The following is a 7611-nucleotide window of genomic DNA, read 5'->3' as shown; positions in this document are numbered from 1 at the left end:
TCCATTTAGACAATTGCCTTTGTCCACAGATTACAGATACATTGTTCAACGTCTCTGCCACCTGAGCTAACAAGACCTATTTACCTGATTCAATAATGTCATCCAGTACTGGTCTTATACCTGGTTAAAACTTGCCATCAGACATATTGTAAAGTCTGATCACAGAGTAATGCATCTAATGAAGAATCATGATTCTCAAGAGAACCACTCTGGAAGTAAAAGATTTGATTACGTTTGAGCAGACTGCAGTAAAAATAGGGATTCTGGTGCATTCCTACTGCACAGCATAGAGGAAATCCTACCACAAATCAGAAATGAGCTGTTGACATTGCCAGAGGATTTGGCTTAGGGCCCAAATCTTCTCAGCTCAATGAAAAGAAGCCTGAGACAGAGCTTCATTGCCCAGTACTGTTATGAAATGGAGAAGAGGGTTTCTTTGGTGGTTGTATGAAGAAAACAAGCTTTGTTTTATGATGCTGATTAAGGGGAGCTAAGCAACACAAATAACTCCAAATGATCTCTTTACAAAAAATATCGGTTCTTTACACCTTCCTGACTACAAAGGCATCATCAACAGAGGCTTGCAATAGACCTAATGAAGAGTTTTAAGTAGTTTGAGCTGAAATTAGTCCAAAATCTTTGGACTTTCTAGATCTAAGTAATAATTTATCAAGGAACGCAAAAGACCTCTTTGCATTCACCGAGGCAACAGCAACTCGTGTCACCAGCATTTCTGATGCTCAGAGAGAAGATTATGCAACACCAGTTCAACCCCTTATAAATTACAGGAATAATGGTCGCTCTCTTCTCTGACCATGTGAAAGCTCAGTAAAACCTTCAACTGTATAAAACTGGAGTGTGTGAGGCAGAGCTAAACATTCCTCTCAGATAAGTAAAGCACTTTCTGACGCCTGCCAAACCATACTGCCATTAAACAACAATTTGTTGAGTGATTTTTAATGGTTCGCAACCATGTTGGTGTCTGGACTCTAGGAAAAGGGGAATTCTGGTGCCGGTAGGACCCCCACTGTGCCACACACTTTGAGGCATCCAACCTCTGAAGGTGGGTTAGGACCTTGTGATGGGCCGTGACAGATTGGGGTTGAGCTGTTGGACTCTTTGCATGTTGAAGGCCTGAACCATTGGTGGAGCTGGCTGGGTGGGTGACAAGAGATTTCTAAAGGCTTGGAGAGGGTCATGACACTGAGGAGTTTGCCCAGTTTTGTAAGGGAGAGCGTTAGAGAGTGTTGTATTGGAGGGCCTGGGACTGGCAGGGGCCCAGCAGCCACTATCCACAGCAACAGAACACAGAGTTCAGCCTATGGACATCTCTATGGATGCTATACAACTTATAGTACTGTGTGCTCTATAGACAGCCGCCTTTCAGAGTTTTACCAGAAGGGATTTACAACATACAGTGCAATGGCCATCCAATCACACTGGCCGCATACTAACCAGTACCACCTTTTGTTAAGGAGGAGACATCAGATGTCGTGAACGCCTCCCTCTAAATAGGCACTCTTCACTTTCACAGGCACAGCTGTGTCTTGAGGAGAAAAGAGCCAGAAGTCTCTAAAATGCTTCAGTGAACTTCAATGTGGATGTCCATCCGACACATTTTCACGATGTTGCCTGAATGGGACGCATTCTCAGCTCATTGTAAGAGACGACGAGTGGAGTGACAGAGATCCAAAGGGAGCTAACAGATGAGGCTGGCAGTCCTACATTACGGCTCAGGGCTAAGCTGTCAATCTGCTGAAGCAGGAGACCAACTGGCCTCATGTTCGTCGTGACGCAGGCAAGACGGACCCCTCGACCCAAATCTCCTTCGGTTCTGCAGTTGATGGGAAAATAGCTTAAAGAAAAAAACATGAAAAGTGTGGAACACGTCATGTCAGCTGATAAATCATGTTTGTGAGCACAGCGTTATGCCTACAATGCCTCCATCATGCTATATTGAAATGTGTGTGTGTGTGTGTGTGCACAGACTGCAAAGGTTTACTGAATAGCATAGCATGAGAAAGCTACATGTTCCTGGCAGAAAGTAAGCATTAAAATGTGATTGGTTGTAAAATAACTCTGTTTTGATGCTTACTATAGAAAAAATACCTGGGCAAGGTTTTAATGTTCGTATTTCCAAACAATATGTTTGACTTAAGCAAATAGGATTTGAGGATGAGGACAAACTATCAAATTTGAGAAATGTTGCTTGAGTTTAAACGTCCCCAAACCAAATACAGAAGCAAGACAGAGCCACCAACATTAGCCTTAGCTCTGATGTAGCAGCATTTTGGGTTCCAAACAGCTGTGCCAATCTTGAAAGGAGCTTTTTGTTAAATAACTCGTAACCCCAGATAATAATAAAAATTGCTGATGACTTTAAATGCAGTTAGCTTTTGAAGTAACTCTTTTCTACTCAACTACCTTAAGGAGTAAGGAAGTAAAACTCTTGAGCTCTTGTTAATATGCAATATTTTTTTCTTTTTATATTAAATAAACCAATAATAATGTTTTTTTCTTTCTGCCTGGCATTTGAAAGAATATTGTTCTCTACCTAACAGAAAAAACAACTCAAGCACATTGTGGAAATACACTTTAGACATTGGAAAAATCCAAGAGTTTCTTTTGCATTTGTACAGGAAGTACCTTTTTTGGGCAACGACATGATGACAAGTGGAAGCAGCCGGACTAGTGTCTAAAAATATAAGGTAGGCTAGCTTAAGAGGAGAGGCTGAGAACTAAATCTGTAGACTTTGGGATGGAAACCCAGCCAGTTTTACAGTTATGAGTCAAACTGTCTGTCGTGTATTCTCCTCCTGGGACCCGACAGAGGAGGTGATTTCTCTCCTTCCCTTTCTCTTTAATCATGTCCCACAAAACTATTACCTCCAGAGAGCGGTGGAGAGTACAGCAGAATAACAGCTCCGGATGAGTGACAGACAAAGTGGTGAGCTGGGAGAGGAATCAGATGAAGGAGGAGGAATGAAAGGAAGGTCATTTTATCACCGTCGTGACAATCCTACACTGCCATGATGAAAGCTCTTCAGAGAAGCTATGATGGAGAAGCTCCATGATTCTTCTTTATTTGCTGTTTGCCAAAATGCTGAAATTTGTACTTCTATTTGTGAACACAGACGCATTTTTCTTTAATGAATTGTAAAGACAGAAGAAAATACAGTGGTAGTATATTGCAGTGGTGATTTGTTACCATTGAGATATTAAACCAGAGTGCATGAACATTAATTGATTAAGAAATTAAAAACAGAAAAAGGAACTCTATAAGAGGAGAGTGAGCTGAGCTGAATCAGGTATTCACTTCCTGCTCCCTTCTTCGTGCACACTCTCTCTCACACTCTCACACACATTCAGACACCCATTGTGTTCGGTGTGCCTGTGTGGTGACTAATCACATTCAAAGCAACTAATGACTCAAGCAGCTCTGGCCCTGGCTTCAGCTGGAAAGAGGACTCTGGAAAGCTGGTCCCTCCGATTCAAGATTACACACTCCTTCCTCTCACACTGACACCATTGATCTCACTGGGCATGGAGACAGAGGTTATTTAAACCAGCCTGCCTAGAACGGGCCAGGTTAGGATTTTATATGTGTGTGCAGTGAAGCGCAGAGAGGAGGAAATTTGGATCGCTCTGAAGGATCCTCAACAGACTAGTCGGGTGAAAAAGAGACTTGTAGTAACTAAGTAGTTACAACTTTTCTGTTCTTCGACTCATTATTCAGTGTTAAACAGCAAACCAAGACGAAATATACTGATGTGATGTTTAATGCATGTATAACAAATGTGTGCATTCGTGCGAGAGATTGACAGCTCTTATAACATCCATCTGTTACTTAGATTCCTTTAGAGCTGTTAAGCTGCTGTGAAGCAACACTCAACAGACCTGCAGCAGATGATCTTAGAAATGCTCTTTTTCTCTCACCACCTTTTCATTTTCAGTCTCTTTCTGGCAACGTCATTTGTGTGTTTAAGTTGCGTGAGCATGTACAAAAGGTATAAGTGTGAGATACAGTGTGTCAGACCGAAAAATTGATTTAAATGAATTTGATTAAAATAGAGGGAGCTCCACTATTTATATGTGTGCACATGAATATTTGAGAAGCATTGTAACAGCTTTTAGAGGAAATAGAAACCAGGGAGCGCCAGACAGCGACCTTGGCCAAATCAATCATCACTCTTTTCTGTAATGCATCAAAAAGGATCAAATCACATCAACTTCAATTGTTTTGTTAGCAGTGAACCTTTTACTAGAAGAGAGAAAAAAACGTATTTAACTTGAGTTAGAATGAGAATAAAAAAAGAAAAGACAAACTGTGTAAAAAAAATTGTAAAGAATTTGTCCTTGTGATTTTATAAAGAGGACTCTACGGCCATTCCTGCCAGGAGAACTGATGAAAAGTGAACATTGATATAAAAAACAAACATTTTGAGAAACTACAACTTAGACTTACTAACCCTACTGTCCCATAATTCTTATCATTGTGTGATTATTACTTAAACTATAATTTGACCAATTAGATGTATACCATTTCTAACATCTATGTATTTGTCTTTTCTTGGAATAAATTGGCCTCCATAGGTACTTTTTTTATGTGCTTTTAAAGTAACTAATCATGCAGCATTTTATGTAAAGTATTTTTCAAAGGAATGTGTCAATCGAAGCATGAACTAAATACTGTCGAAAGATCTCTTTTAAACCTACATTATTTGATATTTGGCCACTGTGGTGGATGTCAATGTCATATTATCACTTTACGAGTTGATATTGTGAATATGTAAGCAAATGGTAGCTAGTTGACACATCCAGCAGATATATCAGTATTAATTTGGAGTCGTGTTTCTGGCCACCTGACAAATGTTAGTCTAATATTCCCTGTACTTTTTGAACTGTTTTTTCTCGTCGCACCCAACTCTTGAGGGAAATATCTGGCTCTTTGGCTGCTTAATGCTCCACTATATTCACCAGCTAGTTGCTAACTTTGACTGGCATTTTGTGCTAGAAAGGTAGTGTATTGTATTTTTATTTTTTTTACTTTTACTCTAAAAATTGGAGATTAAACAGTTAACAGTTATGAAATAATCTTTGGGAAGGTGTAAAAGAAACAGTATTGGTGAATGTTACAGCCCTTCTAGCTTAATTGCTGTCATTACTTATGTGTGTGCTAGCTAATAATATAGGCTTGATGACTAGCATGAATGTACATCACTGAGGCAAACTTCAGACATTGTAGCATAAAATCCAGTCCTATAGGGTATTTACCTAGCTCTGACAGACCATATCATCATGTCCAGTCAGTTATGATTAAGATCCATAAATAAGTTGATTTGTTTATAATGGCAGTCTGGTCAGTGGTGATAATTTGGTTTTGTATCATAATGCAGCTATCTTGAGTTGAGCTGTATGCAGCTGTTGGACAGAGCCTAGATCTGTTTAGAGACCAAAATAAACACGCACATTTAGTCAACACTACGCAATGTGTTTTCTTTTTTTTTTACTTTGTGAAAGCATTTTTCAGTCAAAGGTGAAACAACACAGATACTATGGGTTACAGTGGGGCTTTCCATGCCTGTCACATTCACTGTAATATAACTGGCACCAACGAAATTTTGAATGCTATCGTGATGAAGTAATAACCCTTCCTTCATTCTGAGGGTCCTTGCCGCCTGCTGGAAGCAAAGCTGATGAGAATGAACCAAAATAGTGAAGTAAAAATTAGTTGAAAATACTCTGCCGAAAGGAACTGCAGCGTTGGGTTGGTTAATCACTACAAGCGCCCCCTTTCACATACCATGTAATCATTGATCCCTTGTTATTATACAAAATAATAATAAAAGCAGCTTTAAAGAATGATGAAGTTCACATGTATTGTAGGTAAATTGTATGTTTAAGTAAATAGCAAAATTGAACGGGATAATAATATCAGGATCAGATAAGAAATTTATGGAGGTACTAGCTAGTTAAAAGTAAGTAGCCTCTACACCAGCTGTGTTATTAAAACACCACAGGTCAAAGGTGAAGGTTCTGAGGTCAGCTTATGGTAACAAAGTCAATAAAGGATCAGGTGCATGAGACGCAGCTATCAACTAGAGTATATTAGTCTACGACTCCACACACACAGGATATAAAGAGCTTCCATAAAAAGGCAACCACAGCACAACCACATTTTCATCCACTAGGAAAGGTGGTCAGAAAAACGAGTAGCAGGGAAATTACATGGAAGAATAGACAAACAGAGACGTGCTGGTGAGGCTTCTTTAAAAAATCCCTCATCTTTAATGATGTGCTGAGTCCGAGGAATATCAAATAGGTGAGAATAGAAACAGAGAGCTCTGCCCTTCAAGTGTTTATAACCAGAGCCAATGCACACAGAGGCGAAAGCCATCTACTCAATCTCACAACAGTAAAACAAGAGAGAAGTGTTTAGTACATGATCCACCAGTGGAACTTTAGGAAAAAAACATAACTGCAATGAATATTAACTACCTCCTTGAACGAGTGACTAATCATTCTAATCTTCTGTGTTGCAGGGGCGGATAAAAATCTTGGTCCTGCCTTAAAGAGTTTCTTCTCAGCCAACTGCAAAGCCAAACATTTGTCTTCCACCAGTCACTACCTTAGAGGAGAGCCTCTGGCCAAAGACAAAGAGAGGGACCTCTCTCTTTGTGTGGCTGAGCTGTTCAGCTGTGGTCTCATCTACGCCTGTAATGATTGGCCTGGTGGGCTGCTTTAGTCCCTCCCAGGCTAAAGACGACTTGATTGATGGATTGGTTTGTCCAATCCTTTTTGGGGTTTTGGTGACTGGGGACTCATTGGGGTTTCAATAGGCCTATTCCAGGGCGAGATGGAGACATTAGGGTTTCCATCCAGCAGCTCAAAACACAGCTATTCACTGCTATTTTTCTATTTGACAAATGTTTGTTGTTGGACCATTGGGATCTGAGATTTGGGAGCTGTCCAGTGCTGAAAACGTGAAAAGTTTTAGCTCCAGAGTGCCGTGAGGCCATTGTTAGTCTAAAGCCTGTTCCCTTTCTCGCTATGAACCTTAAAGCTCAAAGAGATCATAAACTTCCCACTTCAATTCTCAGTTGGATCTGCTGTTGAATGAATTACTGCTATGACAGACTGCAACAAAGAAGTCTCAAACATTTGCTGCATTGTACATCAGAACACATCACATTTTTATCCAAACAAAGTCAACACATTTTCAGTGCAGCATAATCGTAAAGAAACAAGCCTGCGGCTGACTCAGAGGTGAAGCTTATTTTGATTGTCACTTTAAGCGAGCGCTGGCGCTGATTTGCATTTTTATAGCGCTATTCCGTTAGCTATTAGCACTGTATTAGAGGGGGATGGACCCCATAATAACCTGAGTGACATATTGGCTTGGGCACTTTCATACCATAGAGAAGAATATCAAACGCTGACTGAGAATTACCTTTAGCTTCTAGTGAAAAAGGCACCATCAGCAAGACTTACTCACTTATGACCAGCAGGGATAAACTCATTTATCTAATTTTTTTCTGAAAAAAACTACAGTACTTAAGGGCAGAAAGTAATTATTTCCATTACCAATTAATCTGCAGATTAGGTTCTAAA

Source organism: Anoplopoma fimbria, chromosome 3 (assembly GCF_027596085.1).
Source record: "Anoplopoma fimbria isolate UVic2021 breed Golden Eagle Sablefish chromosome 3, Afim_UVic_2022, whole genome shotgun sequence".
NCBI lineage: Eukaryota > Metazoa > Chordata > Actinopteri > Perciformes > Anoplopomatidae > Anoplopoma > Anoplopoma fimbria.
Note: the sequence above shows the minus strand (reverse complement) of the source record.